General features: G+C 39.6%; 1 protein-coding gene across 8 annotated transcripts in view; it reads right to left on the bottom strand.

Annotated features, from left to right (window-relative positions):
• Window positions 1–13,572, bottom strand: part of FARS2 (phenylalanyl-tRNA synthetase 2, mitochondrial) — a 288,657-nt gene that overhangs the window by 91,400 nt on the left and 183,685 nt on the right. The window lies entirely within an intron of this gene.

Here is a 13,572-nt window from a genome sequence, read left to right as displayed (position 1 = left end):
TTAGCTTTTTACACGCTATAGTTCAAAAACCATTTTTCAGTCTGTATGTGCTTAATATTCATATATAAAGACATCACCACTGCTTATAATATTAGTAAGACTAAATAAGAAATCTGAAGAGAAACTTAGTTTTAGGAGTGTACGCAAAATGAAAAATATCTCAAATCAGAAATGAAAGAGTAATTTAATTAAATTAACCATTTAATTTAATTTATTTATTCAGTATAGTATGACTGCCCACTTCAAAAGGCAGTTTATAAAATCCATAGAGAAAAAGATAAAAACCCAGAAAAATCAGCAGCCTGAACCCAAGAAGAACAATATACAGTATATGTGTGTATAATCAATACACACATGCCTTGTTTTCCTCAAAATAAGACATCCCCTGATAATAAGCCCAATTGGCATGGCAATAAGGCCAAGCACTTATTTCAGGGTTAAAAAAAAAAATAAGACAGGGTCTTATTTTCAGGAAAACATGGTACATATATCAGAAACTCACACTCTGTCAATCAAAAACTCACACCCTGTCAGGCTTAAGGAACTAAGAACATAAGTTTCTTCACAGTAGTTTCTTTATTGTTGTTCGCCTATAGGCAGGAATCTTGCCAGAGTAAAGCACATATCTGCATATCTATTAGATATATTCTACAAAGTCTATCTTTCCCTATTTCTTTCTGCATGTCAAACATTCCAAACTTCTTTGTCTCTTTGCTCCCTGCTTTCTGGAGCCGCTCCAAGTCTCCGGAGAGGGGCGGCATACAAATCTAATAAATAAATAAAATAAATAAACTCTGGGAGAGTGGGTGCTGTCCAAATCTCTGAAGAGATGCTGCTCCAGAGGATGGGGATTATGACAGAAAACGCATGCTTATATAATTAGGCCCTACGCCAGTGATGGCGAACCTTTTTTTCCTCAGGTGCTAAAAGAGCATGGGCACGTACTATCGTGCATGCACAAGTGCCCACACCCATAATTCATTGCCTGGGGAGGATGAAAAGAGTTTCCCCCGTGCCTTGGAGGCCCTCTGTGAGGCCAGAAACAGCTTGTTTCCCAACTTCTGTTGGGCCCAGTAGGCTCGTGTTTCGCTTTCCTCAGGCTCCAAATGGTAAAAACGCCTTCCCCACCCTCCCAGAGGCTCTCTGGAAGGCAAAAACGCCCTCCCAGAGCCTCTGTGTGAGCCAATAATCAGTTGGCCGGCATACACATGCATGTTGGAGCTGAGCTAGGGCAACAGCTCACGTGTCAGCAGATATGATTAGATTAGATTAGATTTATTGGATTTATATGCCGCCCCTCTCCGCAGACTCGGGGCGGCTCACAACAATGGCAAAAACAGTACATAGTGACAAATCTAATATTTACCAATCTAATTACAGTTTTAGGTTAAAAAATTCATATTAGATATATTCTACACCCGTGCCATAGGTTTGCCATCACTGCCCTATGCCATGAAGAGCTTCATAGGTAGTGACACCCTGAGTTGCATATATAGCAACCTGAATTGCATCTGGAACACTACTGTCAAGCAACGAAGCTCCAATAGCAGTAGTGATTCAGGGACAAACCATGAAGGGCCCATTACTGCTCCTATCAATGCTGAGCCGGGGTGGCGCAGTAGGTAGAGTGCTGTACTGCAGGCCACTGACGCTGACTGTAGATCTGTAGGTCAGCGGTTCAAATCTCATCACCGGCTCAAGGTTGACTCAGCCTTCCATCCTTCCGAGGTGGGTAAAATGAGGACCTGGATTTTGGGGGCAATATGCTGGCTCTGTTAACAAGTGCTATTGCTAACATGTTGTAAACTGCCCTGAGTCTAAGGAGAAGGGCGGCATTAAAAAAAATCAAGTAAGTAAGTAAGTAAGTAAGTAAGTAAGTAAGTAAGTAAATAAGTAAGTAAATAAATAAGTAAATAAGTAAGTAAGTAAATAACTAAATAACTAAATAAGTAAGTAAGTAAGTAAGTAAGTAAGTAAGTAAATAAGTAAGTAAGTAAGTAAGTAAATAAGTAAGTAAGTAAGTAAGTAAGTGAGTGAGTAAGTGAGTAAGTGAGTAAGTGAGTAAGTGAGTAAGTGAGTAAGTGAGTAAATAAGTAAATAAGTAAATAAATTTTTGTGCCAGCTATAGCACCCAGGGCAACCCCTTGTAGGAGTCCACTCAGGAAGTGATCAATATTATGCTTTTCATTTTCATTGTTATCATTCAGTTTTAAACACTGAATGGTAACAATGAAGCCTGCAGATACTCAGAATAAAATCACCATCAACAGGAGCTTCATAGTGTGCATATCCGTGACAAGGTATACTATATTGACAAACACCCATCATACAAAGGAAAGGAAATGTGTTTTATTTTTCTTTTATTTTCCCCTGGTGTGATTTTGCCATTTCTAAATCAAATTGTTAATATGATGACATTACAATATCACAAATCAGGAATGGCTACCACTTGCAGTCCAATCATAGGAAAAATATTCCATTATGAGAGCCATTCAAATAAAAGGCAGAAAACATTGGGTCTACTCAGATGAGCTTTTTGAAATTCTGATTTATTGAAAACAAGGGTTAAATTTTCATACTCCTTGCAGCACACTGAATTTCTCAGATTAGAAAAGCTCAGAAAAAGAAACATGGAAAGGGGGAGGGGAAGTTAAAATATCTTTAAAGGACAAGAAATAATTAATAAATTGTTTATATTTGGGCACACACATATACACACTGATACAATTGTGCTAAAATGCTCACAGGATAATAGGTTATTTATTCATGAGTTTGGTGTTCACAAAACTGGAATTGGACATTTTAAAAATAATCCAAGTACTGGCTTCCAAACCTCTACCAATACAGTGACTCTGTACTGCCCAGAAGGCCAAGTTGCACATAACATAAATTCTAGGCTTTGTTTAACCCAATTACAGTTTGTTTAAACATCTGAACCCATGTCGAACAACAATTTAGGATTTATTTTTGGACAAGTCTAAATCTAATGCCACCGTTTGAAGTTGGATTACAAATTTCATAGACTTTGTTTAAAAAAGAAGGGCCCCAGAATGCGCTAGCTAACAAACAAATCTCACAGCCTGCGTGAACACATAGCTTCCATCAGAGCCTTATAAACATGCAAGTAAAAAGCCCCATGTTTTTCAACAGTTTAATATTGTTTAAACAAAAGCCCGCTCCCATATATAAACAGGAGCAGAATAGCCTTTTACTCCTGGGAAACATCAGATCCATCTGGATACTCTAATAGTAGCAAAATGAACTATAGTTGTCTTAATAAACTGGAATTAGCCTATCTCTTGGGTGTCAAACCCGCGGAGTCTCGTGTCACGTGACACTTTGTGACTTTTTCCCTTTGTATAGCGGGGTGGGTGTGGCCTGCGTATGACGCGGGCCACCGGCTTGACACCTCTGGCCTATGTACAAACTAATGTGTTATTAAACAAACCATGCTAAAACAGCATTGGCTTATGTGTAAACAAAGAATTACCAACTCCCTGGTTTTTTTTAATAGAAACATAGAAACATAGAAGACTGACGGCAGAAAAAGACCTCATGGTCCATCTAGTCTGCCCTTATACTATTTCCTGTATTTTATCTTACAATGGATATATGTTTATCCCAGGCATGTTTAAATTCAGTTACTGTGGATTTACCAACCACGTCTGCTGGAAGTTTGTTCCAAGGATCTACTACTCTTTCAGTGAAATAATGTTTTCTCACGTTGCTTTTGATCTTTCCCCCAACTAACTTCAGATTGTGTCCCCTTGTTCTTGTGTTCACTTTCCTATTAAAAACACTTCCCTCCTGAACCTTATTTAACCCTTTAACATATTTAAATGTTTCCCCCTTTTCCTTCTGTCCTCCAGACTGTACAGATTGAGTTCATTAAGTCTTTCCTGATACGTTTTATGCTTAAGACCTTCCACCATTCTTGTAGCCTGTCTTTGGACCCGTTCAATTTTGTCAATATATTTTTGTAGGTGAGGTCTCCAGAACGGAACACAGTATTCCAAATGTGGTCTCACCAGTGCTCTATATAAGGGGATCACAATCTCCCTCTTCCTGCTAATCACGTTTTTATCAAGACAGAGAAAATAGGACTTTAACTTTCATGGTTATGGATGGCCCTACTTACAGTTTTTATTTGTATTTTTTCTCTAGCTAGAGGACCCAGCCAAGATGGACAGCATGAAATAGAAAACAAAAACACCAAAAAAAGAGGGCTCGTCTGCCTGTCAACTCCATCTTGCAAATGATCCACCTTCACCCTACATTCATGTTAACATGTTTCCTCTTTTGTCCTGTGCCCTATCAAGTGATCCCCAGCTGCTTTGGCGGTAAACAATGTTTCTTAGTTCCCTTTTCTGTCCACAGCAGCTGATGCACTGCCTGATTAATATAATGTATTAACTCAATAGGAGAATATATTTTATGCCTGGGAAATATTTTATGACAGAACAGCGGAAATCCTAAGCGAATACCTGATAAAGTAATAAACTTGTAAGAAGCGTAAATTTACAGTGAACTGATTTATACAGACCTGGCTGCACGTGATGCAAACACTTTAATGAATATCTGATCAGGAATACTGTGAGAATTTCAAATTAACAACCCCACAGTGATTCCGATTGTGAATCACAAATGCTTATCCAACTTGTTACACGAATAAACTTGTCAAACAAATTCATTGCCTCTACAGGGCTTGCAAAACTCAAGCCTCTATAAAAGCCATCAAACATTTCTTAATGAAATACCACTTTCCCACACCAATACTACTGCAGCATGTTAAAAAAGCCTCTACAGAAAATGCATGACCACAAAGCTCATGGGAACTGTGTGACCTATGTTATCAATATAAAACACTATGATTAGGACTGCGTTTTTATGGCAAAAATGTTATTTGTATATACAGTGATCCCTTGATTTTCGCGGGTTCAAACTTCGCGAAACGGCTATACCACAATTTTTCAAAAAATATTAATTAAAAAAATACTCCCCGGTTTTTTTCTATACCACGTTTTTCCCACCCGATGATGTCATACGTCATCACCAAGAGTCACTTCTCTCTCTCTTTCTCTCTCTTTCCTGTCATTCTCTGCTTCAATCATTTTCTCATTTCTCTTCCCCCCTTTTTTTCTATCATTTCTCTCTCTCTCTCTACCATCCACTCTCTTCTATCATTTCTCTCTCTCTCTCTACCATCCACTCTCCCCCCTCTTGCTCTCTCTCGCGCACGCTCTTTCTCCCTCTCTCTCCCTCTCTCCTTTCTATCTCACTCTGTCTGTTGCTCTCTCTCTGTGAGAACGCCTGCCCCGCCTCTCCTGCAGTCCCCTCACTGACAGCTGGGACGAAAACGCTCTCAGCTAAGGGACTGCGAGAGGGGCGGGGCGGGCATTCTCAAAGCGCTCAGAGCAGCTAGTGGCCGAATGAGGAGGACGAGAAGCTGTAGCCGTCAGCGCTGCTGCAGGAGGACCCGTGCTCCAAGAAAGCCGGTGAGAGGGGCGGATCGGGCGGGCGGGGGGTAGCGGCAAGGGGGCCGGAGGCGCTGGGGGCGGCCGACATTCAAAACAATCTTTGCTGGCCTCTGCACTTTCGTCGCTCCCCGCCCCCAACTTCAAGCCCGGCTCCTTGCGCGGCCTTGGAAAAGAGTGTGCGGGGGTAGTTTTTGGCTGTCCATAGCCAAAAATTGTGTTTTTATTTCCACATCGCGGAAATTTGACTTTTGCGGGCAGTCTGGGAATGCAACCCCCACGAAAATCGAGGGATCACTGTATTGTCAAGTATGTGGTCCTACAGTGTGTGTCAAACTCAAGGCCCATGAGCTAAATCCGGCCAATGGGGCATTTAGATTTGGCCCATTGGTCTGCCCTGGAAACAGTGAAGGACCAGCCCATGGTGCTTTTGCCAGTGAAAACACAGCTCCCTTTTCACTGGCAGAGGGTTGCAAGAGGCCATGGCAGCCAAAAATGGAGCTCGGGAACCTGTTTTTCACTCAGAGTACTTGGGCCCCCACAGACACCCAGACATGAGTAACATAAAGCCCACCCTGGCCACACCCACTCCAGCCCCGTGAGATCAAACAACCCTGATGCGGTCCTCACACATCGAGTTTGACACCCCTATCCTGGAATGTTACATTTTATACTGGGAATTAATTTATTAATTTATTACATGTTCTCTTTTATAATAATAATAATAATAATAATAATAATAATAATAATAATAACAACAACAACAACAACAACAACAATAATTTATTAGATTTGTATGCCGCATCTCTCCGAAGACTCGGAGTGGCTCACAACAGTAATAAAAAATACAAATCCAATGTTAAAAGCAAAAAAAGTTTTAAAACCCTTAATTAAAAACACTCATACAACCCAAACAAACCATACATAAAATGGAGCAGCGGAGGGGAATCAATTTCCCCATGCCTGGCGACAAAGGTGGGTTTTTAGGAGTTTGCGAAAGGCAAGGAGGGTGGGGGCCATAGTTCCCTCTAAGCTGAGCAGTGAGCAATCGCTCACTTAAAAATCATCACCAACTCAGAGTTTTCCAAACCTGCCCAGAAGCCGAGAGGGAAAGAGTGAGAGGGAAGGAGAGAGAAAGGAAGAGAGGAAGAGAGAGAAACAGATAGAAAAAAGAGAGGAAGGAAAAGAAAAAGAAAAAGAATGGGAGTAAGGAAGAGAGAAAGAAAATCAAAATCTAGTTTGAAACTAGCTCAACTATTTAAGTGGCATTTTGATATTGATAGAGTTGCCCTATCATGAGCTCACTGTTATAGACACACAGTACAGTATTTTATTTTGAAATTCTCTGAGGCAAAACAGGGTGGGTTTTTTGTTTGTTTGTTTGTTTATTTATTATTTCCGTGCCGCCCAGTCCCAAAGGGACTGCCACTCAGACACCATACTTTTCCGCCCACCCCCCCAAAAAAATTAGAGGGAACACTGGTGGGGGCAGTCCTAATCTCCGGAGGGAGTTGATTCCAGAGGGATCAATTATTCAAAATCATCCTACATTCTCCTGCTCCATGTAATATTTGAGGAAATAAATTAAACTGTACCATTAAAAAGCTGGGGTGGGCTAAATCATTGGTTAAGGTATCATTTTTTTGGTAATAATGAAAACTCTAAGAGGCCACCTGAGTGCGAAAGCTCCGATGGCAAGCTAATTCTCAAGTATTTATTCAGTTCTCGGGTGACAAACAGCTGATGTTGGGGCCGCCACCACTAAACTAAGGCTCCCTTCCTTTTAGTTTGCTACAGAGGATCCAGGAATCCCTTGCCCACAATGTGATTCTCTCACTCAAATGTCCTTAAAAAACTGATTAATTTACCAAAAATAACCAATACAAATGGATCCAGTCAGGATGGGGCTATCTTTGCCAAGACCGTCCTGCTGAGGACTGAGTCAAAATCTGGGCCCTAACAGGGGCAGATCCTGACAAAAAAAAAATAGACTGACTCAGTCCTCATTGCTGAATGGATGAGGACAACATATCCTAATTGCTGGCTTCACCTTTGATGGAGAATGTTTACTCACCGAAATTATAATAGAATACTATAGAGAAGAATGTCTTCATTCATATTTGATAAAACACTACAAATACATAATCCACAAAGTGTGATTATAGCACTTCTTAATAACAGGCAAACTATGAACCAAAATGTTCCCAGGAACCGAAGAATTCCTATCTTGCCTATAAAAGTACCTTAAGATCACTTTTTGATATTGCCCTGTGCAATCTCCTCCCCCCACTCCTTTTATAGATCAATAAGCACTGAACATGATATTTTCTAGAGGGAAACAGAGACTGAATCAACATTCATAGAATATTTCCTTGTACTGAAAAATGTCAACACACAATATTCTGTCTGAAATATATATCATATCAGAACAAAATTAATTGTCATTTTGCTTGATTAAACAGAAATCTCCCACTGGTCATATAGAGTTAAACATATTTCTTCTTCCTTCCAATTATAATTATCCATCTATCTGGAGAAACATGATGTGTGATTTTGCATATATTTTACATATATTTTGCTACATACAAATTACTGCAAAAATAAACATGCAAACGCAAACTGCATCAGTAAAAGCATCTCAATTCCCCAATTACTGAGCTAATGTAATCGTTTCACAGTCACTGAGGCAACTGTTGTATTTAAACATTTTGTTTTCTCTCGACTGACATAATTCGGTTCACTGCTCTGGACTTGGGTTGCAACTGCAGTCAAATAGGAATCAAAGGAGAAAAAAATGTCACAGTGCCTGTGAAGTTCTTAATATTGGGACAATTCTACACTATCACTGAATCTTTGTTCCCTAGGAGATTATTTGAAGGGTTAATATTCTGTTTGCAACTTAATGGATGTGAATTATTTATTGGGATAATAACATATATATTCTATCCTTCCCTTAGAAAATATGTGCCATTTTTAAAATCACAGGCAATCATTTCTCACATGGGGACCGCATTACAATCTTAGAATTTTAATTAAATAATCCATGTTTATTAAATTAATGTGCAGGCCACTTTTTTTTCACAAATGCAGTAAATTCTTGGAATTGTTAATACATTAAAATATACCTAGACAAAAATATTTTATATGTTAAGCATGTATTCTAGAATACATTTTGAAAATTTAAAAACAGATAAATGGGAAAAAAATGTAGCATTACAGGGTTTTTTTTTAAAAAAAAAACCTTGCAGGACTTAGAGCCAAAAATAAATTTGGCCATCAGTAATCGGTACTCACCGTATTCTAAATATTGATGATTTAGTTCAGCATTTTGAAAAAATGTAAATTAAAATTTTTCCAAGACATGGATAGATTAAAAAAATTGAAAATATTAATATTAAAGGCAGCTATCAAAAATGCCTAAGTATTTTGTTCTTTGCTGCCCATTTTACCTGAAATTCCATTTCTTGGAACAATAATGCCCCAGTTCTTGAGTTCATTCCTCAACAGAAACCACTGTTACCTTCTCCAACAAAAGAAATGAAAGGGGCCTTGAAAGCCTTTAGTAAAATAATTCAGAAAACCAAACAAAGCTGGACCAAATAATAGAATGTGCAGTGGCTAGAGAGACAGAAAACCTGATTCCTTCTGCTTCAGGTAGGGTTAGGGTTAGGTTTCCTCTGGAACGTCTTAGTGCAGTGGTAGTGAACCTTTTTTGATTCTGGTGCCAAAAAGGTGGCAGTGCGTGCAATAGCACCTCCCTGTATGCATGCACACAACCCCCATGCTCCCCTAATCATATGCACATCCTCAACAGCACTGCTCCCATACACATGGACACAGGCCTTACTGAAGCCTCCGGACTTCTGGTAGGCCCATTGGGCCATTTTTCATCATCTCTAGGATTCAGGAGAGCCTCCTGAAGCCTGCGGATGGCGAAAACGGCCAAAGGGGCCAAACGGACATTTGGAAACACTGGAGCTGGAGCATATGGCTCTATGTGCCACCTGTAGCATGTATTTATTTATTTATTTATTTTATTTATTAGATTTGTATGCCACCCCTCTCCCTAGACTCGGGGCGGCTCACAACACAATAAAACAATTTATTACAAATCTAATAGTTTAAAAAACATTTTTAAAAACCCATTATTAAGCAGACATACATACAAACATACCATACATAAATTGTATAGGCCCAGGGGAGATAACTCAATTCCCTCCCTGGCCACAAAGGTGGGTTTCAAGGAGTTTACGAAAGGCAAGGAGGGTGGGGGCATTTCTAATTTCCGGGGGGAGCTGGTTCCAGAGGGTCGGGGCCACCAGAGAGAAGGCTCTTCCCCTGGGATCCGCCAGATGACATTGTTTAGTCAATGGGACCCAGAGAAGGCCAACTCTGTGGGACCTAATCGGTTGCTGGGATTCGTGCGGCAGAAGGCGGTCCCGGAGATATTCTGGTCCGATGCAAGGTCATAACCAACACTTTGAATTGTGACTGGAAATTGATCGGCAACCAATGCAGACTGCGGAGTGTTGGTGTAACATGGGCATACCTGGGGAAGCCCATGATTGCTCTCGCAGCTGCATTCTGCACGATCTGAAGTTTCCGAACACTTTTCAAAGGTAGCCCCATGTAGAGAGCGTTACAGTAGTCAAATCTCGAGGTGATGAGGGCATGAGTGACTGTGAGCAGTGAGTCCCGGTCCAGATAGGGAAGCAACTGGTGTACCAGGCAAACCTGGGCAAACATCCCCCTCGCCACAGCTGAAAATGGTTCTCTAATTTGAGCTGTGGATCGAGAAGGACGCCCAAGTTTCGCCATCACTGCCTTAGCATATTCTATCTTTTCTCAGATATTTGCAGAACTAGTCTCAATATGCATCACACTTGAGATTTCTAGCTGTATTTTACAGCTTTTACTATTAAATTTAGTCAATTTGATTGGGGCATGTTTGGTAAAAGAAGATAACATTTATTATACTTGACCAAAAATGGTCTTTCAGTAAGAACTTTATCCAGCTGAGAAAGGGAGTAGAAGAGTGCATTCATGAGAAAATTTGAAAATGCACAGGTGAAGTAACACGAATGACAATTATACAAGTGTCACAATTGAATTAAGTTCACACTTTGTCTTGGGTGCACCATTTCACTCCCCTTGAGTGCTCAAATTGAATTTAAAGAGAGATTTATTTATGCATTGGCTTATGTACCACCCAATCTTATCCAGTAGTGATTCTGGGCAGCTTTCAAAAGCTTAAAACCAGAAACATTAAAAGATATAACAGTATTATCATTATTTATTTCTTTATTTCTTAGATTTGTATGCCACCCCACTCCGTAAACCCGTAATAACAACAATCATAGTTATACTAAAATTGATCATTTAAAAGATTAAAAGGTGGGGGAGGGGAGAAAAGAGCATGAAGGTCATGGAGGGAGAGGTGAGATTTTCTCTCAATCTACTAAGGACCTCCAGACTGGAAACCCCTCTCCCACTTTTCTGCAGAGCCCAATCTCCAGACATTAGGAAAGGACAGGAAGGTCGGTGCGTATCTCACCTTGGGGGAGGAGTATGATGGTTCAAAGGGAAGATACACAATAAAGAAAAGAAAACATGCTATGCTCTCACTTGCTTTTGTTGCAGCTTTCATAACATAAAACAGACTGTGTTTCCTGCTGTTTATTATAATAATTTTTAAGAATTAGTTTTATGACTATCTGCATTTTTCTCTCTTTGGTAGTTGCAAGCTAAGGTTCGTCTGCTGCAAACTGACATGACATGTATTTGACAATGATGTATTGATAAATTATTTCAATAGTTAGAAATATTTCTGTATGCTCATACCCACCCTCCATACATCTCTGACTTTAGACTGATGATTCAATTCAATTCAATTCAATTTATTAGATTTGTATGCTGCCCCTCTCCGAAGACTCGGGGCGGCTCACAACAATAATAAAAACAATAGTCCAGCGAAAACAAATCTAATATTAAAAAGCACATAAAACCCTATCATATTTTTTAAAAGCAAACAACATCTACATACCCAAACATAAATATAAAAAAGCCTGGGGGAAAAGTATATATGTCATAATCTGGAAAATCCTGCTTAGCGGTGACACAGTCCCCTCTGGTATACCAGTTTAAGGTTACAAACAAACACACAAACACCAGTGGTGGATTGCTCCCAGTTCAGTGGACTGGTAGCTGCCGCGTTGGGAGGCTCCGCCCCCCTGCCCAGGATGCTCCTGCAAATGTGCAGAAGTGGTGTGCATGTAAACATGACCAAAACAGTAGCAATGGGATTTAGAATTCACTACTACCCCCCCACACACACATTCTTTTATTAAATATTTAAAAAAAAATAAACAATATACAAACAAAGAAAAAGAAAGAAATCTTTAAAAAGCTAGAAATACAATAAAGGGACAAAAATAAAAGACAAATATAAAACAAAACAAAACAGATACAAGAGAAGTAGCTTCCGATATTCTTTACAGAAGTTTTAAGACTAATGTATTCTAGGCTTTTTTAAAAAAATGTCTTTACATTTATTTTTCCCTAGGCATCAATTCCCGTGATTTTTGAATTTTATTAGACTGCTTTTGTCCTCTTTTTAACCTTGTTTTTATTCTCTTTTACTATTTTATTGTATTTTATGCTTGATGTATTTTATATGTTATAAACCACATCAGGATGGCACAAAAAATGCCTCAGATAAATAGATGCTACATTTTGTGACCGTAATAAAAGCTAAGATTTAAAATATAGTCGCGTAGAAAAATAAATATACCCTACTGATTTTATTTTACTCTTTCAACATATTTCAAGATACAGATATTAGATCTCCATTTCAATCATGTTGACAGATAAAGGGAATTTAATATAACGAACAGCATACAGTTTACATTTCATCACAGATTGTGTAACTTAAATAAACCTAACTGCAAATTTTGCATGTTAAAAAGGAAGTAAAGCATTACATCGATCACTATCAGGTACAGCAGAATTAGTGCAAATAATTAGAGCATTGAGAGGATCTGGGAGCAACATATCTTATTTAGACATTTCATTTGATTTGCGTTTTGCTTTTAGAAGTGTGAGGTGCCTTAATTGAAAAAAATATCTAAGATTTTCAGAAAAAAATACTGTATATAGATGCCTATGAGTCTGGAATCATCAAGAAGAGTAGAGAAGATTTCAAATAATTTATCTCGGCCAGGCATTCCAGGAAGTTAACCATGAAGTCACAAAATGAAAGAAATAAATAAGAACCCCAGAAATTAACTATGTGACCTACCTCACCTCGAAGTTCGACTACTGTAATGCTGTCTACATGGGGCTACCTTTGAAATGTGTTCGGAAACTTCAGATCGTGCAGAATGCAGCTGCGAGAGCAATCATGGGCTTCCCAAGATATGCCCATGTTACACCAACACTCCGCAGTCTGCATTGGTTGCCGATCAATTTCCGGGCACAATTCAAAGTGTTGGTTATGACCTATAAAGCCCTTCATGGCATCGGACCAGAATACCTCCGGGACCGCCTACTGCTGCACGAATCCCAGCGACCGGTTAGGTCCCACAGAGTCGGCCTTCTCCGGGTCCCGTCGACTAAACAATGTCGTTTGGCGGGACCCAGGAGAAGAGCCTTCTCTGTGGCGGCCCCGACCCTCTGGAACCAGCTCCCCCCGGAGATTAGAACTGCCCCCACCCTCCTTGCCTTTCGTAAAGTTCTTAAGACCCATCTCTGCCGTCAGGCATGGGGGAACTGACACATCTCCCCCGGGTCTATAGTTTATACATGGAATGTTTGTGTGTTTGCTTGCTTTTAATAATGGGGTTTTTAGTGTTTTTTAAATTATTAGATTTGTTCTTACATTGTTCTTGTTATTGTTGTGAGCCGCCCCGAGTCTAAGGAGAGGGGCGGCATACAAATCTAATAAATCAATAATAAATCAATAAATAAGTATCTTGCCATATTAGAAAGAAGCTGGGGGGGAAAGAGAGATCTATACCGGAGATCTGCCAGGAAGAAATCTTTGGTGTCCAGAAAAAACATCTGGACAAGACTTCATGTTTTCTCATGAACTACCTAGGCA

This window comes from Erythrolamprus reginae, chromosome 3, assembly GCF_031021105.1.
Source record: "Erythrolamprus reginae isolate rEryReg1 chromosome 3, rEryReg1.hap1, whole genome shotgun sequence".
NCBI lineage: Eukaryota > Metazoa > Chordata > Lepidosauria > Squamata > Dipsadidae > Erythrolamprus > Erythrolamprus reginae.
This window is presented reverse-complemented; position numbering and strand designations above follow the sequence as displayed.